This window comes from Hemicordylus capensis, chromosome 5 (genome assembly GCF_027244095.1).
Source record: "Hemicordylus capensis ecotype Gifberg chromosome 5, rHemCap1.1.pri, whole genome shotgun sequence".
NCBI lineage: Eukaryota > Metazoa > Chordata > Lepidosauria > Squamata > Cordylidae > Hemicordylus > Hemicordylus capensis.
In genome coordinates this window covers 174,650,785-174,678,351 of record NC_069661.1, presented here as the reverse complement: position 1 = coordinate 174,678,351, position 27,567 = coordinate 174,650,785, and the positions used below count along the sequence as shown (strand labels likewise).

Sequence of the window (27,567 nt, the reverse complement as noted above, 5' to 3'; positions counted from 1 at the left end):
AAACAACTCAAGGGAGCATTGTTATCATGAGCTAATCAGCCCCTTAGGGAATTAGAGGCACTTAGCTGCATCTAGTGCTTCAACACCTGAGGGGCTGTGATAATTTCATGATAACCAACAAGGCATGACAGACTGGGAAGTTAATTAGATAATATTCAAACTTGGTAATGTTGAGTTTGAAGATTTCTTTTGAAGTTGTGTAGGCAAAGCTCAGCTTATAAAAAAGCTGCAGATATCACCACACAATGGATAATTAACATTGCCTACAAGCAATTCAGGGTTCAGAATAAACTAAAGGGGGAAAATAGTAAAGTTAAAGTAACAAACCCTGAGGTGCTTCTTTAACAATGCATAATTTTGATGAGTTCGCTCCATGAAATCCTTGGGGAGAATTGGCTTAGATAATATCATTTCATTTAGTAACAAACCTATAACTGACCAAAGCCCTTGAATCACACATGTTATGCTACATGTTTTTTAAACACACCTGTTAATTAGGCAAAGAGGCAGCTTTTAAAATGGTGGCTTTCTTAGCAAGGGAATAGCAACAATCCCCATTCATCCCACCATAGAATCATTTCCGTCACTTGTGTTTCTTTTAAGATTGTGAGCCCCTTTGGCACAGAGAGCCATCTTTTCATTCCTTTTGCAATGATACCTCTTTTAGAACTTCCTTATTGCTGAAAAGTGTTATATACGTATCCTTAATAATAATGACCACAATAAGCATCAATAATCTCTCAATGTCATTGCAGCCATTAACGTAGGAAGCAGTGCAACAATATTGATCAACGGCTATGGTGATTTCAAGTATTTTAAAATATCCTATAACAGGGTAATTGTAACATTCAATCCAATTGTGGCTGATTAGTAGCTTAACAGTAATTTAAGTGTAATATATTTTGCTAACCACACTGATACTTGAAAATAATCTATCTTCAATTAGCAGAGTGACTGTTACTGTGTCTTCCATACTATAAGTTGTATCATTTCTTTTTTCAATGAGTGTTTGCTTATTGCTTTATTAGCAAGTGATGAAGGATCAGGAGTTGTTTTTTAAGGCACTGTTAAGTAAACACTTATTCACAACAGACACTGGCTGATACGATATGAGACGTAAGGCTCTCTTGTATGGCTGCAATGGACCTGGAAGATAGTCCCAGCGCTTCTAAAAAAAAAAGGAGCTGCACAAGCCTCATTACTGTATATATTCCCTGTATACATGTGTGACAATGAGGATAGTGTAGTAATGCTGCTTTATCAACTGCCAGTTTTTTAAAACGTCAAGCCTATCTTCTGGCATTGCTGCAGCCCCGAAGTAGAGCCCTATGATTCTGTCTGTGTGCGCAAAGGAACATAGGAAGCTGCCATATACTGAGTCAGACCATTGATCTGTCTCGCTCAGTATTGTCTTCACGGACTGGCAGTGGCTTCTCCAAGGTTGCAGGCAGGAATCTCTCTCAGCTCTATCTTGGAGGAGTCAGGGAGCTTCAGCTCTTCCCAGAGTGGCTCTGACTGAACAGAAGCCACTGACTGCAGTGGCAGCCAAGAAATTCTAAGCATTACATTTGTCTCATCAGTGTGTTAAAGCAAATGAAACACTGGTCCCCTTTGGGTATCATGCCAAACCAGATGTGGACTCAACTCAGGTTCGCCCCCCACCCTTGATGTCTGAAATGATTGGAATCACAGTTCCTGGACCCATTCCCAGTTCTGATTTTGCCCCCAAACCTAGGAATGAACTCTCAGTCTGCAGAGAGTTCCACCCAACCAACCAAGGGTCCGTTCCCTCCACCATGATGTCTGGATTAAGATTTCACCCCAAAATGGAGTTAAGGGAGGAAGCTTCTCAGCCAGTCCCGCCCCCTTTGCCAACTCCCAGATTTGAGATGTGATCGTCTGGGAGTATGCAGGCGAGATGGAGGCAAACTGCATGTCTGTTGTGCCTCTATGTCTGAATCTGTTTCTGAATATTCAGAGATATCTGAGTATCAATTGTGCACAGTGATGGCTATTATGCTAACTGAATCCCAAATCCAATCTAACAGCAAACTATGTTCAGTGTTGGATGAATCATTTTGAGGGGGCCATATTTTCTTTACAGAAAACCATTGCTCACCTCCTTCTCATGCTGTTGCTTTGGTCTATTAACCTGATACCATACAGAGAATCTAAGTAGGACCAACTGAGAAAACATGAGACCTCTGCAATATCATTTCAGAAGAAAACATGTGGTACATTCTCTTGGCTTGAAAGAACAAGTGCTGAAGTCAATGAGAAGGCTTTAGAATTCCATAAATTCCTAATCAATTGCAGAAAAAGAATGACGTTTGGCACAAAATACAGCATAATGAGATTCCTAGCTTTCATTAAATAAATTAAAAACAAACAAACACCAGAAGGCAGATGTTTGGTTTCCATGGCTGCAAATATACAACTAGAAGGGTCTGGGCAACGTCTAATGAAAGCTCTAATGCCAGAAAGGGGCTGATCCCTCTCTGATCCCAGTGGATGGGGTGGGGACTTCAGTAGTCTGCCTAGCTCCTTGCCCCTAACAGAAGCCGAATAAATTCTGCAAAAAAAACCCAAATATATGCACACGCTTAATTAGCATAATCTATACATGCCATGGAATTAACTTCTCTTAGCACAGAATGTGGATAACTCCAGGGTTATATGATATCTTCCTCTGGAGCATCGGAGGCAGCCGCAACATGAATCAGGATGGTCCTGCCTAGTACCCTGATTACATTTCAAGAGCTACTTCACTAATTTATGTGGAGTGGGGAAGAGATTTTTTGCAGGGTCGCTACTTAAATAATCTGCAGTTCTACACTCAGCAGACAACTCAGTGTAGGCACCTCTTGTCTGATTCTGGGACTGGGTGGCATGAACTATGGGCGGCTCTATCATGAGGCAAGAGCTGCAGGTGATTAGTGCACGATGGGGTGGCAAGAGCAGGCACCCTGCTCTGGACACCACCCATCTGCCTGCTGCTTCCACCTCTGCCTCATCGGCACTGCCCCCACCAGACCTTTGCCTTTTTTCCTCCTCGCCAACCCCAGGTCCCTCGCTGGTCCCACCACCTTCCCGGCTCATCAGCTCACATGCCTCTTCTCCCTCCACCTTCCATGTCAGGCCACCACTGCTTACTGCATACCTGGCAACATGTCCTTATTTTCCCATTCAGGTAAATGGAAAAACAGGGACATGTTGGCAGGTATGTTACTGTTTGCATGCTGCACGAGACAGTATGGGATGTGCATGCAACTGTGGTAGCTTCACAAGCACCTCCGCTTTGCTGCTGTGGTCTTAAATCAGCCCTCTCTCCCTCTCTCCTTCCTGTCTCAATAATTTGGTGTTGGGAGGTGAGAGAGAGAGAGAGAGAGAGCTGACTTTGGTTTCTCCTCTTTGCTGCTACTCTGTGAAGCCAGTGCCAACATGTTCTTTCTTTCTTTCTTTCTTTCTTTCTTTCTTTCTTTCTTTCTTTCTTTCTTTCTTTCTTTCTTTCTCTCTCTCTTCCAAGCACGAATTTATCCAGAGACAAGTTTAGTGTTTGGAGGGGAGAAACTGCTGAGGAGAGAGACAATGTGTGGACCATGTTTATGTTGGAAGGGAGATAATGTGGAAGGGAAGGAGGGAGAGAGAATGTGGATAGGTCTGCTGCTTGGAGGGAAAAGACAGTGGGAGACAGACAGAGAGGACTAGTACCAGCTTAGCAACTCAGCAGTGGAGGGGAGAAGCCAGCACGTTAAACTGCTGCTGCTCAGGGGCAGAACAAGGCTGGAGTGGGCCCAGAGACAAAATTTTAAAATGGCCCCTCACTGATACACACACACACACACTTCACAATATATAGTCATGTGACTTTCCTCTGGGGGGGCCCTTGAGGTGTGGGGGCCCCCAGGCAGCCGCCTCCCCTTGCCTAATGGTAGTTACGGCCCTGCTGCTGCTAGATGCAGCCGCGGTGCTGCCTCACACAGAGTGCAAACAGCAAGCAGTGGTGGTGTGTCTCAGAAGCTGAGGCCAGGAGGGAGAAGAGGAGGAGCATCTGGGCAGCTGAGGCAGGGGCGGGGCCAGCGAGTGGGGTGGGGGTGGGACCAGCAATGAGGCTGGGCCATGTCAGCTCCTACTCTGGCCCAGGGGGTGGGGCAGGTGCCGGGAACAGAGCAGCTTGTGGCCATTTGCCTCAAGTGGCGAAAGGCAACAAGCTGGCACTGGCACAAACTGATCTATAGAAGTACCTTTGGATCCTTTTGAACTCTATGAGTGTACAATTGTACAACACAGACAGAAAGAATAAGTTTGATCCACATCTTCTTTCTTCCTCCAGGATCCACTGACAGCACACGTGCAGCAGAGGTGTCATTTCAGAATGTGGGATGGGGAGAGAATTCAAAGGGAATTGGGATGGATGGGGAATTCAGAGCAAAAAATTGAAAAACCTACTTTGGGATATGTTCAAGATCAAATTGCCAAAAGCAATGTGTTTTAAGGAGACTTGTTGTCTTTACTTTTCTATACGTCATAATAAGTTGTGGGAGAGTTACTACTTTGTTTCCTAATCAGAAACAAAGAGGGGATGATTGTCCCAGCCTCCCTAAATTTCCCTCCTGGACTGCAGGCTCAAGAGTCCAATCAGATTCTTCATTCTTCTATACATTATTGCCCAGGGACCTTTGTTGCTAGTTTTCATTTATGATCAATATGACATACCAAGTTGTGAAGGGATGAGGCCTGAACCTCCTCTTTTGTATATAAGATTTCTGTATTGGAACTGTTTTGCTTGCCATTGCTCCTACACAGTTGCCAAAAAAACCCTAAATTTCCCTTCCCTTCTCACACTCTGCTCTGAGCACCTGGGGATCCATGGGCCCACACTCATCCAGACTGAGAAAAAGTAAAAACCCCACGCACGATCCACCCTCTGCACAGTTTGTGCTATACAGGGCAACTCTTGCTATTGTTTGGTGGATCCAAACTGCTTCCCAACCCCATCCAACCCCCATAAACCACCCATCCCCCCCACAAACAGCAAGGAGGATTCCATTTCATTCCCTGCCCCATCCAGCCCTCAAACCACTCATCACCCTCCCCGACATCACCTCCTGCAGGTTGCCAACCCGGAACACATAGTCCATGAACATTCTAACCAGAAGGTTCACCACTTCATTGACTATCTCACAGACAATGGATGAGCCAACTGCAAGCAGGTTGTTCAGGGACAGGTAGTTCATTTTTGAGGCCAGCTTGTAAACTAGTATGGTTCTGCCCTGAGATTGCGTAGCACATCACAGTGTCCTGACGGCAGAGTACAGGCTCCTATCACTTGTCAGGGAGTCAAAGGTGGCCCGGGACATCATGAAGCTGCCTGGAGACAACTCACCATCCCACTCATCTGCATCGTCCATTGACCTCCAGGTGCTGTCGTACCTTGGAAGCACCCACATCCTTTCCTCTGACCACTTCTCTACTAGGGCCTCAGCAGAAGAGCAGAAGAACACCTAATGTCTTTGGGCTGCTTTGACGGCTGTCCTTGAGTATGCCATCAGCCCATTGAATCTCCAGTAGACTGCCAAGAACCTTCAAGTCTCCAAACAGGCAGCTGCTGCACCCTGGGGCCCCAAATCCCCCAGAACCCACAGAAAGTGAGCCCTCTGCTGGGTTCTCTTTATTGCTTCCTCATCCATGGTGCTGAGGACCATCTGCATGGTGGGAAGGACCACAGTGCTGGGTGCTGTGCCCACCATGGCAAACCTTTTCCTCTCTTGCTATGAGAGAGGTTGTGTGGTAGCTCAAACCCTCATGGGAGTTTCAATTGTGCATGTTGCTCACCCAGGGCATCTGTGTGGAAGGCTGGATGGAGAGCTGCCCACCTAACTCGCACAGCTGCAGGAACAAAGGGGGGTAGTGTCCAAGGGAGAGAGAGAAGGAGGGACATCCATTCTTTGATACCTTCCTGGGACATTGTACCAGAAAGCAGGTTCTAGGCCCTGCACACACACACCTCCAGCTTTCTACCCAGAAGGCACATGTGCATGGCCCATTTCTTGCCCCCTAGCAGAATGTCCTCCTTGGTTTTTTTTAGTACTCCAACCTTCTTGTTCCTGGCTTTGTGTGGGCCCCCTCTCCCCCCCCCCCCCACAAAGCAAGCCTTCCTACCTTTTCTGTTTTCCCATTCAAACACTTCAGGAAATTGCATGATGACAGGAGCATGCAGCCCCCCCTGCCACACCAATCATGCACAACACCGCTTCCCTGAGTCAGGTGGGAATGGCTTGGAGGGGTTATTTGAATGCTGCCACCCACAGCATGGACAACACCACCCCTTCCCCTGGTCAGGTGGGAATGGCTTGGAGGGGCTGAATGAAAAGAATTAACACCAGTCTTAAGAACAAAGGAACAAGATTTATTCAAAGAAGCAGAAAAATAACATCCTCTTTGCAATCTTTTTAGAGCAGGACTGAAAAATTGGGGGGTTTCAAACTTGTGGGTGTGGGCATCACTATGTGCGTGCAGTGCCAGCTTGTGAGCTTGTCGTTTTGTGGTTTGCAAACTTGTGTGTGTTTGGCGGGGTCTATAACTACAGCTCTACAAACAAGGCAATGACATGCAGGGTTCCGCCATGTCCGCTGCATGGCAACCTTTGATTCATGGGCATGTTCGTTGAGAAGCATTGGCAAGCCTATTTAGTGGGGGGAGATTAGGTGGGGGTTTGCTCTGAATCCTTCCCCACCCCATTCTTAGTAACAGTGGCCTGTGCATGCCCCCCCCCGGTCTCCTCTGTATTCCCATTCTCCCCTGGGCAGCCCAGGCATGATTGTGGCTGTGCTGCCCCCCCCTCTTGCCCTGCAGGCTTCTTCTTGCAAGGGGAGGAGTGGGTGTGGCCTATGCTCTCACATTTCTGGACGTGTCCCTGGAGAGCTTTGGTTGCAAGGCTCCTGGCTTGGGGTGGTGTGTTGTGCTTGAACCTTGTCTTGGTCATGGCCTTACATAGTGATGGCTATGGGGCTGCACCAGAGGGCCCTTCTCCCACTTGCCCAGCACCCTGGGTGTCATCTGCAGAGGGGCTTGTGGTGGAGCCATGACCTCGGCATGTACAGGGTTGCTAGTCTGCAGCCCTGGCATGACCACTGGGCTGGCAGACAAACCTGCATGTGGACCCACGGGGTGTGTGTGTGTGTGTGTGTGTGTGTGTGTAGGACATTTCAGGCATGCACCCTGCCTGTGGAACCCTGAAGGTCCCTTGCGGTGGGCCAGGGGGCATCTGGACCTCTGCATGCTCCTACAGGGGAGCAAAGAACCACCCCTGCCCTACTTGGGAGGCTGGAGTGGTTTGGGAGTGGCCCACTGGTGCGGGCAGGTGGAGCCCTAGCATCAGCACCTGGGGCTGTTAGAGCAGCTGCAGGGGGGCAAAGGGGGTGGCTGGTTGGTGAGCCATTCCATGGAGCTGGCCATCCATTCACCATAGCCAGTGTAGCACTTGAACTTCCTCTCCACAGCCTCATCAGACTGCTCCAGGGCACTCACCACCACTTGTAGGCACACACCATTCAGGCTTTGGCCCTATATGTGGCTTCCACACACCTCTCCCCCTCATGTCTATCTCATGCAGCACATCACAGGTGTCCTGGAAGCTCTCTGCGTGCTGCATAACCAGGTCCTCGACAAACTGCAGGCACCACACCACACTGCACTGCTTACCCCAGAATACCTAGCAACACTTTCAACCCACCAATACCCATGGGCCAAGCACTGTGGCACTCCCCTTCCCCTCCCACTTCCACCCCGCTACCATCCACAGCCATCATACAACCCCACCCACCACCCCCAAGCACAGCGTGACCCATTGCAGGACACCTTTTCACTCACCTGGCCGATTTGCCACTGCGGTGACCCGCACATTCAATTACCACCCTATGCTCCTGCAGTGTCCAAGTTGTTGTGGCGACCCCTGTGCCGGTCATGACATCAGATGGAATGATGGAACAGCTCCTCTGAGATGTCTTCTCATAGGCCTTGATCCCATGGGCTTCCAAACCCAGTCCTGACCCCTCAAGTATCCCACACTTGAGCAAGGAAGCCTGGCTGTCCTCTTCAAACAGGTTGGTCAGTGTCTGTGGTTACAGGTCCGCTATCTGGTTCTTGTCATCCTCTCCCAACTCAATGGCATAGATGCCAGTTTGGAGGTGATATTAAGCGGGGTCCACAAACTTGACCATCACATGTTCTATGTGCCCCTGGCACCCCTGGAGGTTTCTCCTGCCCACTGCACTCCTGCCAGCTGTTGGGCAGCTGCAGGTGCATGTGAGGGGCCAGGGAAGGTGGAGCTTGTGGACTCCTCCATGGCCCTGGAGAATGTGGCAGACACGTGGGGCAGGCAGGTCACTGTGGTTGTTGCCACTGGACGATCAAGCCAGGCAGTAGATAATGCAAACCCTACAGAAAGCGTGGCGTGCTTTTGCCCCATTGCCCAGGTGCAGCTAGGGACTTCCCTCACTAGAGCTGGAAAAGTGGGGATGTCTGGGCAACAGGGATGTCCCCTCTATTAGTGCAGGGGAGGTGGAGGCAGCAGCCAGTGGTGCTGAGGCACTGGCTGTGGTGGCAGATTGTGGAGCGGGCCTGCTTACCCCACTGTGCGGCTGTCAGGGCAGACATCTAGCTTGCCCTCAGCCTCCTGTCTGGCTTAGGGTGCCCAGTTCCCACTGTGGGCATAGGGTGTCCAGTCCCCGCCATGAGGTTACTCCCCCCCACTTTCCAGCAGCACAGAGGCTAGCATCTTGTAGTGGGGTCATTGTCCTGGGCTACATTCCAGACATCTTATTGTGCATTGTGACCTCTTTGAATTTTTTTCTTGAGGGGCTGCAGCCTTGCTTTGCACTGGTTTCAAGTGCGCAAAGACTTATCTGGTTGGAGATCCAACTATAGGCAGCCTCATTTCAGAAGCTGCTCTGCAGCTGGGCCTGCACCCCTTTACTGGGCCAGAGTTCCACAAAGACCCCAGTCTCTGTGGTGGTCATGTTTTGCTCGGACCTTTCTTGAGGTGTCCCCAGCTTGTCTGCTCCCTGTGGGAGCAATGAAACTGGCAATGCCAATTGTAGCTGTTTTGGGAAGAGAAGACTTTAGAGACTCCATGCCTGTTTAGAACAGCTGGGCGTCCATACTAAACTGATGGTCATTGGCCACCAAATGCCAGTGGTCATACAACAGGCAATCAGTGTGGGTGTATGCAATGGGACACCTGCCACATGCATGCTCATGCAGGACTGGACGTGTGTGGGTGTGGCATGGCAAACAATCCCCCCATTGCAGCTTGTGGCCAGGTGCAGGGACATTTCCCTCATGCTCTTAAGGCCCCATCAAGAGTACCTAATACAAAAATTTATTGATAGCACAGTGGAGTGCTAAGGCAGCTGCAGGGCAGTGGATACCACCAAGGACAAATAGGTTGGATGTCGATGACAGATTCATCAAATGCTTATAGGGAGGAAGCAGGTGGGGACATGAGAATGGCCAAGGGAGGCCTAGGAGGGCCCCTGACTCAACATCTGTGAGCCCAGTTAGCCCCTGCTAACTGGGCAAAGAGGCACCTTTTACCGTGATGATTCTCTTTAGTTAGCAGGGGGAGAGTAACTGGCCCTCTCCACCCCCAGCACAGTATCTCCAGTGACTGTTGCTGGTGTCTATCTTATGTTCTGTTTTAGAATGCGAGCCCTTTGTGGACAGAGAGCCATCTTATTTATTTGTTATTTCTCTGTGTAAACTGCCCTGAGCCATTTTTGGAAGGGCGGTATAGAAATCAAAATCATCATCATCATCATCAACAACAACAACAACAACAACAACAACAGTGCCCTATTCTTGGAGACAAGGTTCTTCTCACCTAAAAAGCATCCTCACTGGTTCAGAAGTTAATGATCAACCTTCTTGACAATTGCCAGACTCATATATGGGGAGGACAATGGATCCTCCCCATCCCCATCATGGTACTTACACCAACACCGAGATACCCTCCATTGTAGAGTTACCCCATGAGAGGAGGGGCAGGTGCGTTGAAATTAAACCGTGCACCCTCACGGTGGCAGCCTGCTGGCATTTGCCCACCTCACTTTGGCCAGGTAGCACTTTTACAGCAGAGAACTAGTTTGGAGATGCTGCGGGGGGGGGGGTCACAGCAAGGACAACCTGTGCCCCAGGCTTTTCACAGCAGCACAGACTTTTACTCTGCTTCTGGAGAAGAGAGCCCTTGCTGTGGGTGCATTGGCACCCCCTGCCCACCACCTTCCATCTGCCTGGGACTCCAGCAACAGTGGCGGCTGTTTGTGCATACCTTTGCAGCAGGTAACACCTTTCCTTTGCCAGGCTGCCTTTTTTGGTTTTTGGCAGGACAACAGCAGGGGTTGTTCTGTGGGGCACATTGCTGTGTTGGGTACAAAATCACCAGGCAATTTTTGTGGAGCACTGCTATCCATTTGAGGCGGCCCTGCTGTGGTGCGGTGCTACAGTGCCATGCAGTGCAGTGTGGTGCACACCCATGTTTCTGCACAGACAGCTGCCATCTTGGCCAGAGCGGTGGGACCTGCACTTCAGTGCGTGGGAATATCTCCTCACTCTACACAATCCTTTCTCCCTCCCCTCCATTATGGGGTGGGCACCCTGTGCTCCTTGACAGTGGCAGAAAGCCAGGAATGGCCAAAAGAGTTGTATCTCTTTAAAATATCCAAAAGGGTCACTGTTGCCAGGCAAAATGGAGGAAAGAGAGGAGGGTGGCAAGGGCATGGCAGTGTGGCCAAGAGGTGGCCAGCAAGAGCCGCGATGTTCATAGAGCAACTATTTCCCCAGGCAGGTCTGCGCTGCCACCTCTATGGTTGCGGTTTCAATAACTGCACAAAAATGTGCTTATAGCAGTGTCTGGGTTCAGACAAACCCTTCAACGGCCAAATCGGAGGACTTGGAGGCAAACCTTACTGCAAAATAAAGGATCAAATTGTGCTTTGGCAGGGCAAACCACCACAGTTTTTGGCTCAAAACTGCAGTTGCACAAATTTGGAAGTAATGGAGTTCCAACCTCTGCCCTGTTTGACTGGTTTCATGCTACATTTGAATTTGACCTATGTTAAAATGTTGTGCAGGGATTGAAGGTCCACAGCAGTTTGGTTTTGGAGGGAGAAGAATTGTACTGGTTTAATTTTGGAGGGGAAAGAGGGTTTGATTTGATTGAGTATGTTTTTAAAATGGAGAGAACTTGAGTTGTTTTGATTGGTTTGGAAAAAATTGGAGGGAAAAAGCAGAATATAATACAGCTACCTTCAGCAGAGTGTTAGTGTGCATGTTGGAGAGTTGGAGAGTCTTCAAGTGAAGGAGTTCAAGGAGTTAATTCTCTCACAGTCAGAGAGAATCAGAGCTGGTGCTGGAAAGAGCACTGAGAAATCACTGGGAGAATTTTGACTCCTAAAGCAGCTGAAGAAACAGTCTGGGATTGAACCCCCAGAACTGGGAAGGAAGAGCAGGTCCTGAGGCTGAGCATGGGAGAAGCCAGGCTTGCTGCAGAAGCTAAAAGGAAGCCATTCTCACAACATGCAGAAACATGTTGAGGGAGCCCAGACTAAGGGACTCCCAAACTAAGGGAGCCCAGCCCGGTTTCTGCAGGTCATGTGCTGCAATGGGAGCTGCACGGTTTCCAGCAGCAAGCCCGCGTAATTCCCCCCCCCCCCGCCAAATTAGGTTAGCAGAGCGCACGCTCCACTAACCCCATTTACCTGATCGTGTGTTGCCGTGGCGCAGCTCTGCACCATGGTGGCACATGAGGAGACCCCCCGACAGGAAGGCAACAACAAGCCTCCCGGCATGGGGGAGGCTCCCTAGTCGCGTGGGGCATTCTGGGATTTACGGAAGCTGGGAGGCCTCTGATCCCTGCCGCCCCTACCGGCTCTGTGACTGAGCCAGTAATCATGTGGGCAGCCAATCCGGCCACCTAGGGCTAGCCGCCTGATCGTCTGTGGGGAGAGTGGGTCAGGCCCGCTCACCTGCAAAACCCCTTACAGCTCTCCATAGAGGCTCATGTGGAAAGCCTCTATGGGTAATTGCAGGAGGACTCTTGGTAAGGACTCTGAGTTAGGGCCTAGTATTAGTGCAGGATAGATTGGATGTGTTTTGCTCATATTTTATTTCTTCCTTGTGCTCATATGGTTGCTGTTTTGTACTAAATTTTCCAATTTTGTACTAAATTTAATATTTCCAAAAGAAGTATTATTTTGAATTGAACTACTTTCAAGTAAAATTTTATTGTTTTGAAGTTAAACATTTGTAGCTTCTGTCTGTTTCCCCAACCCATGCTTAGAAGCCTTTCCACCCTATCTAACCTTGAATGAAACAGAGGTTTGGAAGGCTGTTTTAGTAGACACAGCCAGAAAAAAAATACAAAAGTCTACTTGGTGGCAGAGTGAAGCCTAAGATCACAGGGCTGGCTGAGATCGGGCTGTGACACGTGGTGGCAGCACAGTGGATCCATGATACCAGTTATGTAACAGCTGGGGCTTTTTGCTGCTTTTAATATGACTAGAGAACCATAATTCCCCAAAACCTTGCTTTACATCTACAGGTGAAACTTGGAAAATTAGAATATCGTGCAAAAGTCCATTAATTTCAGTAATGCAAATTAAAAGGTGAAACTGATATATGAGACAGACGCATTACATGCAAAGCGAGATAAGTCAAGCCTTAATTTGTTATAATTGTGATGATCATGGCGTACAGCTCATGAAAACCCCAAATCCACAATCCCAGAAAATTAGAATATTACATGGAACCAAGAAGACAAGGATTGTAGAATAGAACAATATCGGACCTCTGAAAAGTATAAGCATGCATATGTATTCAGTACTTGGTTTGGGCCCCTTTTGCAGCAATTACTGCCTCAATGCGGCGTGGCATGGATGCTATCAGCCTGTGGCACTGTTGAGGTGTTATGGAAGACCAGGATGCTTCATTAGCGGCCTTCAGCTCTTCTGCATTGTTTGGTCTCATATTTCTCATCCTTCTCTTGGCAATGCCCCATAGATTCTCTATGGGGTCAGGTCAGGCGAGTTTGCTGGCCAATCAAGCACAGTACACTGTATACTTTTCAGAGGTCCGATATTGTTCTATTCTACAATCCTTGTCTTCTTGGTTCCATGTAATATTCTAATTTTCTGGGATTGTGGATTTGGGGTTTTCATGAGCTGTACACCATGATCATCACAATTATAACAAATTAAGGCTTGACTTATCTCGCTTTGCATGTAATGCGTCTGTCTCATATATCAGTTTCACCTTTTAATTTGCATTACTGAAATTAATGGACTTTTGCACGATATTCTAATTTTCCAAGTTTCACCTGTATAAAGGATTACTTTTTCAGACCAAAGATTCAGAGTGAATTTCTTAATCCTTCCTGAGAAATATTTTAAATTAGCCTAAGATAAGAACAGCCCTACTAGATCAGGCCTAAGGACTATCTAGTCCAGCATCCTGTTTCACATAGTGGCCCACCAGATGCCTCTGGAAAGTCCACAGGCAAGAGCTGAGGGCATCCCCTCTCTCCTGCTGTTGTTCTCTTCCAACTGGTATTAAGAGGCATCTTGCCTCTGAGGCTGGAGGTGGCCTATAGTCCTCAGACTAGTAGCCACTGATAGACTTGTCTTCCATGAATTTATCTAAGGCTTTCTTAAAGCCAACCAGGCTGATGGCTGTCACCACATCTTGTGGAAGAAAATTCCACAAGTTAATTATGTATTGCGTGAAAAAAGGATTTCCTTCTGAGAGGAGAGGGCTGAGAGGAGAGCTGGTCTTGTGGTAGCAAGCATGATTTGTCCCCATAGCTAAGCAGGGTCTGCCCTGGTTGCATATGACTGGGAGACTTGATGTGTGAGCACTGCAAGATATTCCCCTCAGGGGATGAAGCCGCTCTGGGAAGAGCAGAAGGTTTCAAGTTCCCTCCCTGGCTTCACCAAGATAGGGTTGAGAGAGATTTCTGACTGCAGCCTTGGAGAAGCCGCTGCCAGTCTGTGAAGACAATACTGAGCTAGATAGACCAATGGTCTGACTCAGTATATGGCAGTTTCCTATGTTCCTATGTTCTGTTGGTCCTAAATTTCTTAGCAATCCATTTCATGGGATGACCCCTGGTTCTAGTGTTATGTGAGCTGGGGGGAATTTTCTCTCTCTCCACTCTCTCTCCACATCATGCTGAACTTTATAGACCTCTATAATGTTACCTCATAGCCATCTTTTTTTCTAAACTGAAAAGCTAATGTAGCTTTAGCTCATAAGGAAGGTGCTTTAGGCCTCTGATCATCTTGGTTACCTTCTTTTGCTGCACCTTCTCCAGTTCTATAATGTCCTTTTTGAGGTATGGTGACCAGAACTGTACATAATATTCCAAATGTGGCTGCACCATAGATTTGTATAAGGGCATTATGATATTAGCAGATTTATTTTTAGTCCCCTTCCTAATCATTCCAAGCATGGAATTGACCTTTTTCACAGCTGCCGCACATTGTTTCGACATTTTCAATGAGCTGTCCCCCACAACTGCAAGATCTCTCTCCTGGTGAGTCACTAACAGCTCAGACCGCATCAGTTGGGGTTTCTTGCCCCAATATGCATCACTAGACTAGCTAAGATTAAACTGCAGCTGCCATTTTGTTGCCCACTCCCCCTGTTGGGAGAGTTCCTTTGGAGCTCCTCACAATCTGTTTTGGATTTCACTACCCTAAATAGTTTGTCATCTGCAAATCTGGTCACCTGACTGCTTACCCCAACTTTGAGATCAGTTATGAATAAATTGAAAGCACTGGTCCCTGTAGAGATCTCTGGGGAGCCCCACTTCTTACTTGTCTCCATTTAGAGAACTGTTCATATATACCTACCCTCTGTTTCCTGTCTTTCAGCCAGTTAGCAATCCACACATGTATCTTTCCCCTTATCCCACGACTGCTACGTTTTTTCAAGAGTCTTTGTTGAGAAACTTTGTCGAAAGCTTTTTGGAAGACCTAGTATATTATGTCAACTGGATCACCTTTATCCCCACATCTACTGACACTCTCAAAGAACTCCAAAAGGTGAGGCAGATTTACCTTTGCAGAAGCCATGCTGCAAAGATGGCAATTTTTTTTAAAAGGTGCAGAAGAAGATTTGAGTGATTTAAAAAAAAAAAAAAATAGTGGGGGGGGGGGGTTTGCTGTGCTTGACTGCCAGCTAAAGCCAGCTTATCAGTTTTCTGTTTCATAATAGTAAATTCATACATATTTTTAATTTTTAAAATACCTCAAACTGTAGGGCCATCTAAGCTCTCAGTGCAACTTGGAAAATGTTCGTGTATATGACGTGCAGTTGATATACTGCACGTCAATCAACACAATCTACATGAAATGCTAAACAAAAACGTGTGTCATTTAATTTTGCTGGGAAGGAAACCAAGCTGTTTAATACTGTTACTGCCCTTACTGGATGGATAATCCTGTTTATGCTAAAAACACTCCATCCTAAATACCTGCCACACACACAGCTGACATAAAACTGATAAGACCTTTCAAGATGTCACTACAAAGAGCAGCTGGAATTTCTGGGAAAAAATAAAAGGGCTCCAGATACTTCTAAGTGAACTACTGAATAAATAATAAAGCACACTTTATAAGAAGTTTGTGAGGATGGATTTAAGGATCCGCCTCAATCAGGTCTTAATCTTACAATGTGCCACTAGATGGCACCTTATATTTGGCAACTGTATTCCTTTGGAGGGTTGTAATGTGTTCTCGAGCTTATTATAGCAGCTAGTTACCTCTGACTGATTAAAATTGATGTAGCTTCATACTTTCTTCCGTCATGTATTTCTGCTTTCCATTACAGTACTTAATTGTATTTATAGGCCATTATCATTATGTTCTATTGTCTTGGATCGTTGGGGTGTATGGGGTGTGTGTGTGTGTGTGTGTGTGTGTTTTCACTCCCATAAATAGCAGAAAACACAAGAGTCTGGCCTTTTCTGTTTCTTAGGTCCCTCTCTTTTCTTCTTTCCAAGCATAACTTGTTTGTAAGTGCTAGTAGCTACCAACACATCTTAACGTTCTGAATCATGTCCACTGGTTGCGACTCCAAGAATCACACAACTTACTCTAAACACCCAATGAGGCTTTCAACATCTTTAGAGAGAAAAAACAGCAGCAGCATGAACAATATGGCAACGCACCTTTAAGACATGCTGTGCAAGTTTACTTACTTGGAAGTTAGTCCTGTGAGTTCAACAGGACTTTCTCTGCAACATATGTGTTTAGGATTAGGCCCAAGGGCCCAAATGATATGTTACAGGCAAATGTGTGTAACAAAGTCCCAACAATTTAAAAAAATGAAAAGCTGTTTTTGGAGTGGCTATTTTGTGCAGAGATGTGTTAAAGGGAATTTGTCTCAGCTCTTTCCCTGACACCCATTTGTGTGCTCAGGATCACCTATTTCAGCTACTTTTTCATCTCACAAGTCTCCAGACAAATGTTTATCCTCACCAACCATATCTAGAACCTTGCAGGGTAAAAAGGAATTTTAAGATTATTTGAAGTGGGAAAATGGCTAATGAAGAAAGGGTTAATCACCCTCTTTCCCCCTACACCACTTCTCTGTTCACAACAGCCCCTCTTCTCCCAAAGCTGCTCTTCTTTATACATTTCTACTTGAAAATGTAGAAATTCATAAATGGCATCTCTAGCAACTGCAACATAGCCATGCAAACCTGCAGACGAATATGCCCCATTGAACTCAATGAAACGTACTTCCAAATAAACATGTATGGGATCGGACTTTAGAAATGTTTTCAGAGCTGTTTGTGGTGTGTTTAGGAAGGCAAAGGTAAAGTGTGCCATCAAGTTGGTGTCAACTCCTGGTGATCACAAAGCCCTATGGTTGTCTCTGGTAGAATACAGGAGGGGTTTAGCACTGCCATCTCCTGCGCAGTACGAGGTAATGTCTTTCAGCATCTTCCTATATCGCTGCTGCCTGATATAGGTGTTTCCCATAGTCTGAGAAACGTGCCAGTGGGGATTGGAACCAGCAACCTCTGGCTTGCTCATCAAGTCATTTCCCCGCTGCACCATTATGTGGCTGTGCTTAGGAAGGCCCTACTAAAAAGAAAGAAATGGAAACTTAGCTCCTGCATAATGTCTAAAGATACTCAATGGAATTTGGCAATGTAATGTAAAAGAGGATGACTGACCAGCAGCAAGGTGGACCAGCACCACTAAGAGACCTTAAAGACTAAGTTGAAGACAGATTATCCTGTTGAAAATCTATCTATGTGGTCGCTAAGAGTCGACACCGACTTGACAGCACTTAATCAATCAGACTATCTATCTATCTATCTATCTATCAAATGTAAACATCTTAAAAACAGTGGCTCACACACTGCATAGTGAGCTGCAGATCTATGCAACAGGTGCACTCACTGGTTCTAAGCCCAATTAAATTCCACCAGTGTTACTTGCAGAGATAGGGAGGCTCCATGGCTACTAAGCAGTGTGTGAACTTGCTACTACTCCCATAATTTCCAATAGGAGTAGTAGTACAATCAATACCCAAGGGGACTCCGCATCTTCACAAGCAGCATAAGTGGGGCTCAAAGGGGCACAGAAGAAGTGAGTGCACCTATTACTTAGATCGGTGGCTCATTGCACAGTATGTGAGCCCTCCAGTTTAAGATGAGAGTAGGGGCTCGCTCAATATTTCTCCTACTCAAACTGTACACAAATTGAAAGTTTAAGTTGTATCCAGGAACAAATTCAACCAGTGAAGCTTCCCTAATCAATTGCTAGAGATGCCACTTATGAATTTCTACCAGGAAACATATCTAGTGGAAATGCATAAAGGTGTTCTCTAACACTTGCCAGTTTGGCTTCTTTTGTGTTTTGGCTTTTGGCAAGCAACAAGCAAGTCAAGTTTCCTGTCTCAGACTTTGTAGTTTTGCACTTTAGGTAGATAGACAACTTCTGCACTGGGCTCTCAACCCACCCATAACTGCTAACTTTGTTCCCTGGGCTATTTCCCTTATGCACAGCACTTCTCCCCCAAGCCTAAATGTCTTCTTTCAAGAGTTAGCAATGCTAAACGTGACCCTGACTATACATACCTGGGGCAAGCTGACTGCTGCCACCTCCATAGCTGCTCCTTCATTGTTCTCAGCAGCATATCTAAATTTCTGCCAAGTAGTTGGACTTCTGTGCATATTTGCAAGTCATGCAAACAGCAGGCAAGGGAAGGTGATCGAAAATGCTTTTTATGCTGCTGCTTTCATTGTATTTTTACAGTTGTTGCCTGATTATTTTAATTGGTTGTTTTTCCATCTGCAGGAAAGGCAGCATATACCTCGCTAATAAATACAGAAATAACAATTTCTCCAAATCAGTGAAGTCCTTTCAGCTATTCATTTATTTTAAAACACTTGGGTTGTTTGGTTTTCATGGCGTCACTAAGTGACAACAAGCAAAGGGCAGAGAGTGCAGACAACCTCACAGTGAAGTCAACAGTATCACAGCTGCAGCCACTGATTTTTAATGAAGTTGGATGGCATCCAGAATATACTGATGACTTTGGCTGGTGGGGAGGGGCAGTAAACAATCAACAAGCGACATGGGCATTTAATCAGGCCCAGCCACACATGGCTGATGACACTGATAATAAATATATAATATAATTTGTGTATTGTTTCATCTGGTTATCTTTTAGCTACTTTCAGGCATCTGTGTTTAGGGAAATCACTGATCATGAAAGAAATGACTGATTGCATGCAGTCAACAGCAGAGGATGAAGTCATTACATTTTATTTTTTATTTTTTATTTAACACACGTCTATACCACCCAAAAGGTTTATAACAAGAAAACAAAAAATTAAAACATTAGTTAAAATAAATGACCAAAAAAAGCCCTTAAAACAGTAGTTAAAACCAAATAAATGACACAGTAAAAGTTAAAACATTACAACAATTTAAAATTTTAGAACAACATTTTAAAATGACAATAAAACTGTTAAAACAATATTTAATTAAAAGCCTGGGTGAATAGGTGCATCTTTAAAGACTTTTTTAAAGTTTTCCGAGATGGGGAGGCTCCTATTTCAGCAAGAAGTGTGTTCCAAGCTCTGGGGCAGCAGCAGAGAAGGCCTGTCCCCGAGTAGCCACCAAACGAGCCGGTGGCAACTGCAGACGGACCTCTCCTGATGATCTCCGTGGGCAGTGGGGTTCATAACAAAGAAGACATTCTCTTAAATACTCAGTCATTTAAGGCTTTATAGATTATAAACAGCACCTCGAATTTGTCCGGAAACTTATTGGCAGCCAGTGTAGATCTTTCAATACAGGAGTAATATGGTCTCTCTGAGATGACCCAGAGACCAACCTGGTTGCCACATTCTAAACCAGCTGTAGTTTCCAGACTACACACAAGGGCAACCCCACATAGAGTATGTTACAGTAATCCAGTCTGGAGATTGCCAGCATTGATACCACTGTTCTGAAGTCTTTTATCTCAAGAAACAGACACAGCTGGCATATCAGCCAAAGCTAATAGAAGGCACTTCTGGCCACTGCCTCAACCTGGGAGACCAGGGAGAGGTTCAGATCCAGAAGCACCCCCAGACTGCATGCCTGTTCCTTCCGGGAAAGTGTGACCACATCCAGAACAGGCAGATCAAACTCATCTCCTGAGTTTCAACTCCGCACAATGAGTACCTCCATCTTATCTGGATTCAGTCTCAGTTTGTTATTTCTCATCCATTCCATTGCATCCTCCAGACAGGCATTTAGGGAGGTTATGCCCTGTCCCGATGATTTTGACATGGAGAAGTAGATTTGGGTGTCATCAGCATACTAATAACACCCTGCACCAAAACTCCTGATGATCTTTCCTAGCGCTTTCATGTAGATGTTTTGATTTTATGGTTGATTTTAAACTGTTAATTTGTTTTAACTTTTATATGTGTTTTAGAGTCAAAAGTTTGAGCAGTATATAAGTTTGATAAATAAACAAACAAACAAACATCAGAGACAATACAGAGCCCTGAGGGACACCATACAAAAGTTCAGATTTTGAAGAACAACAGTCTCCAAGGGACACCATCTGGAACCTACCCGAGAGGTAGGCGCAGAACCACAGCAAAGCAGTGCCTCCCACTCCCACCCACCTCAGACACTCCAGAAGGATACCATGGTCGATAGTATCGAAAGCTGCTGAGGGGTCTAAAAGAACCAACAGAGTCACACTTCCTCTGTCCATTCCCAATTGGAGATCATCCATCAGGCCGACCAAAGCAGTCTCCACCCCATGGCCCACCTGAAAGCCAGTTTGAAACGGGTCTAGATAATCAGTTATAGGTACTGCAGGGCTGCTTTCACAACAGACACCCAGGGCACTGGGTGTTTTTTGTTTGTTTGTTTTTTGCCAGCACTTTTTATTAAACTTGTGAATAAGATTATGTGAGAAAGAACTCTTAACTGAAATGGTAATTCTTAGAAAAGGGTTTTGGTGAATAAATTTCATCCCATTTCTGTGAACAAATGTAATCTTAAAGATGCCCTTGATCAAGTTGCCAAGTGCTATATTGACTGTGGGAAAAACTTAGCATATAAGGCATACTTTCCTCCAAGTGGTATGGCCTGCAAGAAGACGTGGTTGTTGCATGCAGGACATACCACTTGGTTGCTATTATTAAGACTGGGAGAACATTTATATTTGAAGCAGATTAATGAAGATTGGTTTGTTGTCAACATGCAAATATGGGAAATCAGAAAAGCTATTTAAGCATCTTTTTTTAATGCCCTATGTATAGCTAGAAGAAGCTGACTATATTATCTTATATGCCTTAAATTAAACACTGTTTTGTTAATTATCAAATCATTCTTTCACACATGTACATGTGTCAGCAAATTTTGTGATTCCACCTCTGAGATTATTAAGAGAGAAAGCAATGTTTCAAGAAAACCATTTTATTAGGCTTAATTAAGCCTCTTATTTCAAATAAGTAAACAACACTGAATTCCTATGGAGATGCTGTTAGCAAGTGAATGAGAAATCTAGTTATAGGATAATTAGCTCAGCTACAGTGGCAATGAATAAAAACATTGCTTGTGGCGATGGCACTGCAATGTTACAATCAAATAAATGGGAAAAATGTAATCTTCATTGGAATGCTTTTGATGCTTAAAATAGAAAAAAAGAGATTGCTTATTTTAAGTAAAGATCAAAGACAGACCTCTAGAATACCTCTTGATATCAGTTGACATTCACAGAGATGGGCAAAATTTTATGAATCTTTTCTAACTTGAAATCTGATTTACACTTAATGTCTCCTCAGATATAGAGTCATGTTCCACAGAACAGAATCCACACAGCCATCACTCCCTCCCCAAACAGCACCCTTTGCTTCCTGAGAAGGGGCCCTTGGCAATGCAGTGGGCTATGGCAGTGGGAAAGAATGGAAACACCTGCTCTACTAGTGGTGCTCCACACAGTTTCTGAGCTCTCTTCCCTCCTCCTGCAGCTGGATACAGCCTGCATCCCAGGGCATAATATTGCCAGAGGTCCCTTAACCCTTTGGCAAGGGCTATTTTGGATGGCTGCAAATGTTTTGCATTCCACTGGCATTGTTCTGAATGTGAGCCAATATATTTAACATAAAATTATGTGATTATCCATTGAAGATAATCAGTGGAGATTCTCACCATTATGGAATCCTTGCTGGTACTAGTCAAGTACTAGTCCCACTAGCAAGTGTATGTGTGGGAACTGAGAATTCTAACTCATTGCTCTAGCACTGCAGTAACCTCTTCAGCCCATTAGAGGCATGAGGGGTTATGTTAATAGGTCTCTTTTGGTCAGTTAGGAGTCAGTTAGAATTCAGTTGTTGAAGGCTAGTGTCTGTTTAAGTATGTCATTTAATAGCTCTCTCGCAGTATGTGATGTTTTAGTTTCTTAATACATCTTTCTTTATTTTTTTAACTCAACCTATTGTCTCCAGATTATCTCTTGGGCTAAACTTCTTTCCCACCAGAGCATACTCTGCTGTGTGAGGACTAAATGTTTCTCTTCACACCGCTCAACAGGGTTATGGGCCCAGATCTCTGAGACAAGTAAAAAAGTAATTAGCCTGAATAAGAAAATAAGTTTTTCTCAAAAAGGGAGACAAGGGCTGAATTCAGATGTAGCCCAAAACAGGGCAGAGGTTGGAACACCATTACATCTGAATTCATGAAACCACAGTTTCAAGCCGGAAGTAACCTGCCATTTGCCTCATCAAATTCCAATTGGAACCTCCCGTTTAAACAAAGGTTCACTGCTGAGACTTCTGGTTTGGCCACCAAAGCATTATGTCTGATCCTGGATTCTGCCATAACCGTGATTTTGTGTCGATTTTCAAACTTCAATCATAGAGATGGTGGCACAGACCTGCCCAGGAACACAGCTGTTCCATGGCTGCAGCGCTGCTCACTGGCCACCTCTCTGAGCAGCAGCCCCGCCCCTCCTGTCACCTATCCAGCTGTGGAATTGTCTGGCAACAGGGATGCTGCCATGTCCCATCCCAAGTGGCACAGTCAAGTGGCACAGTCACACAGGGGCATGCCCTCTTTCCACTCTGTCTCTTGCTCTGTACCCACCTGGAAAGCAGGAAGGAAAGGGGACAGGATGGGCAGTAAATGTGTTGCTCCCCAAGAATGAAGCAGCAATTATGTATGTTCACAAACAAAAACACTCCAAATGGCAACGTAAACAGGGCACCCCATCCAACATAAGAAGGGGGGGTAGTACCCAGTGTCGGGTTTAAAAGGCAGCCCCAACCAGGGACTTGAGCAGCCAAGTTCTATTTTTTTTCCCACAGAAAGGTTGGGAAAGGCTGACTCTTTGCCCCCAGTCTGGCCATGGAGTTTGCTGGGATTGGCCTTGGGAGCTGAGTTGCAGGGTGGGGCTCCCCCCCCCTCGGAACTGGAAGTTGGAGGACCATGCTTGGAAGAACATCTGTGGTGCGATTTAAAGTTTCAAATTGAAACCATGGGTTCGCCAACCTTCAGTTTCGTGTTACATCTGAATTTGGCCAAGGCAAGTGCTACAGAAGATTGAAAAGTTACAAGGTCCAGATTTTGTACTGTGGTATTTCAAAATGGAGATGCTCCTAAAAAGCCACAGGGTCTTACACAGCACCAAATCAAAAAGCCAAATCAGCAGGGTCCTATACACAGAGCACCCTGTTACAGATGGAGAAGAAATACAGGCCTGGGACAGTGCAGATGATAAAGACACCAGAATAATTTGTTTATCTGTGAGTAATTCTATATTGGTGCATTTAAGAAACAAACAGCGTGCAAAGGACATGTGAGAGACTCTGAAGAAATTGTATGAAAGAACAATAGGTGGATAGATAGATAGATAGATAGATAGATAGATAGATAGATAGATGATTTGATTTGTTGTTGAAATGGAGAATATAGTGATGAAATTGTAAAGCGTTCGAACGAAGAAATAGAAGTAAAGCAACTGGGGAACATTTTCTATTATCTAGGAATACAAATAGAAAGAGAATAAGAGGGAGGTTATCTTTTTAATCAGAAACAAAAGATAAAAGATATTTTAGAATGTCTAGGTCTTGTAGATGCCAAGGAAGTGAGCAGTTCAATGGAAGTTAACATCTTGAAGCAAGATACAAACAGCCAGCTTTTTTCAGACAATGAGCAATATAGGAAAGCAATTGGGAAACTTCTATATATTGCTACAGTAACAAGACCAGAGCTGTGCAAGCAGCTGCAGCTAGCAGACTCGGGGAGGGGAGGGGGGATCCCCATAATGCACTGCACATTCATGCAGCGCATTATTGGAGCTCCAGGGGCAGGACAACACGGGGCTACACATCCCTGAAGCCCAACCTTCCGAGCTGCCAACAGCCACCGGTGCTCGTCCGGGTGGGCAGTCCGCCCACCCACCCAGGGACAGAGCAATGATCATCTGCAAGGTAAGTTCTTTAGGGTTTCCTCCTCACAAATCCTGTAGCTGCCTTTGATGGGCACTTTCACCGTCATGGGCACTTCTGCTATCAGGAGTTTTTGACAGTGAATGCATTAGTGTGATGAAACTCCACCTGACCCCAATTATATTGGACAGATCCATACATCACCAGCCTGGCATGGAGTCCAACCTAATCATGCTGATCTAAGAAATAGGAAGTATCAAGAAATCAGCAATTACACAGTTCAAGGTAATGTGTAAACTGGGTCTATAATCATCAGGGACCATCTTGCTCGGAGAGGAAAGGAGACGAGAGGAGACGAGATGAGACAATCTGGGGAGATGCCATCATCCAGTTCTGATGTTCCAGCTGAGGTGACCTCTCCCTCCCCACCAACACAGAGCAACCTGGTACAATCTTGCTCTGAGGAGAGGAAAGGAGAAAGAAGTGAGTCTAAACAGTTCACCATGTAAAGATTCATGTAAAGACCAGGTAAACATCAAACAGGTTGCTTAATATATTGTTCTTTATTTAAGCTTTTATAAGCCTCCACTTTGGGAGGTTCATCTGAAAAGTGGTATATAAATGCCATAAATAAAAAATAACCTTGATTTATTTTTCTTCTCACAGAACCATCCTCACAAAAAGAAGGGGGGAAATATGTGTTTTATAAAGCCTTTCTGCAGACCCATGCCTTGTAGGAAGAAAAACTTCAGGAGACTCGAGGAGATTTCAGGGAATATTATTTTATATCTGTGTGCACATGTGAATTATGCTATTTAAAAAAGGGAACACATTTCAATTTTCTTTAATTATTTGTTTTCCTAAAAGTTCTTTCTTTTTGCTTGCTTGCTTGCTTACTTACTTGCTCACTTGCTTTCCTTCCTTCCATCCTTCCCTCTCTCTCTCTCTCTCTCTCTCTCTCTCTTTCTTTCTTACATTTATACCTGCTTTTCCATAAATTAATGATCAAAGTGATGAACAAAAACATAAATATACTGTATTTACCTGAATCCAAGACTAGATTTCCCCTCAGGTTTTTTAATATTAGAAATCAGATGGTTATCTTAAATTTCAGAGTCCTGTTCCTTGGTATAACCTGTATTTAACTTCTACTTGTTAAGGGGGTCATCTTAAATTCAGAGCTGTCTTCAATTTGGATAAAGATGGTATACAAAATTTTAAAACAATTTAAATAACCATTTTTTAAAATATATATAAACACAACCAGCATTAAACCCTGTAGTGGGACCCAGTTCAAGCACCAAAATCTTGCCTGAACAGAACTTCTATTTCCCCAGGCAATTTCTAGATGTTCAGTAACTGTCCACCTCCCACCTGATCCCCTGACCATGATTAATAGTGTGCACAGATGCTTTGATAATCAAATCATACTTTATTCTTGAAAAATACTCTCATGCTCCATATGCCTTGCCTTTGGGTTTTGTTTCTGGCCAACACCTATCCCAGGATTCTTATTCTGTGCTGCCCATTCATGGGAGGAGATATCATCCACCCCCAGTGGGTTTTCCCCCTCCTGTTTACAACTTTTGCTTTTGGAACTGCTCTGAATGTTTGCAAGTTTATTTTTTGTTAGGTTGCCATTTTCTCATTTCCCCCCATACTTGTTTACAGCCATCATTTCTCATTTGCTGCTGATTCAGCACTACTTCTTTCTTTCTTTCTTTCATTTAAGGCCTTCTTCTTACTGTGTGATCCCAGCCAATGAGGGAAATTACATGATGAGCAAATAAAATGATATTGCACCACCCTATAGCCAATCGGATTTGGCTATGTGAAGACATTAATAAAGACATTCCATTACTTTCTTTCTGAAAGGTGGTGGGAGAGAGAGCACATTCTGTGGCCCATGCACCTGGGCAGATATTCCTTCTCTTGACATGTTGTGCCTTTGTAGAGACCCATGAATAGTTAGGGCAGAATGGGGCAGAATGCCTATTGGGAAAGTATGAGCGTGTGGATTGATGGTATCTGTGTTCATATATAGATGTGATCCATCTGTGTTACCTTAGATTCAGTAGGATGTCCATTTGGATTTGCACCTGAATTCACATCCCCATCCTTATTCTGCCCCCAAATGATTCAAATAAGCACAACTGGATTGGGATGAGGGGGATGGTTGGCCTGGCTGGTGATGGGGACATATTCCCTCTTTCCCTGATATCCACCTTCTTGTGGAAAGGAAGCTGTGCACTCTTTTTCAAAGGGTGATTTGGGGAAAAATGAGGGAGTATCTTTTGTGGAGTGTGCAAAAATATTAGGAACATAGGAACATAGGAAGCTGCTGTATAATGAGTCAGACCATTGGTCTATCTAGCTCAGTATTGTCTACACAAACTGGCAGCAGCTTCTCCAAGGTTGCAGGCAAGAATCTCTCTCAGCCCTATCTTGGAGATGCCAGGGCGGGAACTTGGAACATTCTGATGCTCTTCCCAGAGCAGCTCCATCCCTTGAGGGGAATATCTTGCAGTGCTCACACTTCTAGTCTCCCATTCATATGCAACCAGGGTGGAGCCTGCTTAGCTAAGGGGACAAGTCATGCTTGCTACCACAACACCAGCTCTCCTCTCATAAATGCCCCTTCATTTTGAGTTAGCACTTTCTTATGAATGGTGCTTTGTCCATTGGCTCCTTCAAGTCTTCCCCATGCCTTCCAAACAGACTGACAGTGCTAACCAGCTGTTGAGCAACTATGTACATACAGCTGCACACAGAGAGCCTACAGCCATACACATTGATACACTACAGCCATACACATTGATCTCGTGCTTGAAACCTTGTCTTGAGTCCATATATGTAACAGTTGTCATCTTGTGTATAGTGTATCAGCTATTTTGTTTGTTTATGCAGGTTAAATGTGGAAGAAGTAAATAGTAGCTCAAGGACGAAAAGAAGGCTGACTTCTTTCTACCCTGTCTCATTATACATGAAAACGTCTGATGAAATTAAGGCATTTGGAGTTGCAATAATAAAGCAATTAATTTCTGCAACTCTTTGAGGTTGGGTATTACTGAAGCAAATGGTTCTTGGCATGATTCAGACCAGGAGTGCTGACTTAAGGAATAATGGAGGGTTAGGGAGGATACCAATTATGAGAACTATCAATATTCATGCTTGAGGGTGAAAGCAAGTAATGGGTAAAGGGCAGGAAAAAAGGGCTTTCCATGGGTCTAATATTACACAACTGTCTAGCCATTGAGTGGAACTGCTACTTCTTCTGAAGCATTTAATTTAGCCTATTGTCAGAATACCCAACTAGCTAGATAATTGGCTGTTTTCAGTGTGACAGTAACTATATTCCTGTAGCAAAACTTCATTATAAAGAGAGACCTGAAATTGAGATATGATTAGCTTGTTTGTAAAGATTTTTGGAAATCCGTTTTTGTGGGTGATTTAGTTCACTACCTGCTTTCTAAACTTGTCTCACACTGAACAATATTAAGGATGGATTTAACCCCCCTCCCCCTCCCACTTGTAGAAACAACACACGTTCCTGATGTTTGTCTTGGTTTCTGCACCTGAATTTCTCCTAATGG

General features: G+C 44.9%; 1 long non-coding RNA gene across 3 annotated transcripts; it reads left to right on the top strand.

Annotated features, from left to right (window-relative positions):
* Positions 1–11,285: 11,285 nt before the first annotated feature.
* On the top strand, positions 11,286–27,347 carry LOC128326795 (uncharacterized). Of its 3 annotated transcripts, XR_008308279.1 has the most exons (4): positions 11,286–12,100; positions 14,931–15,101; positions 18,372–24,502; positions 24,641–27,347. It is a non-coding gene; the product is annotated as an uncharacterized LOC128326795 (long non-coding RNA). The 3 variants fall into 3 exon arrangements; XR_008308277.1 differs by having other exon boundaries at positions 14,931–24,457; XR_008308278.1 differs by having other exon boundaries at positions 14,931–24,502.
* The last annotated feature ends 220 nt before the right edge of the window (positions 27,348–27,567 follow it).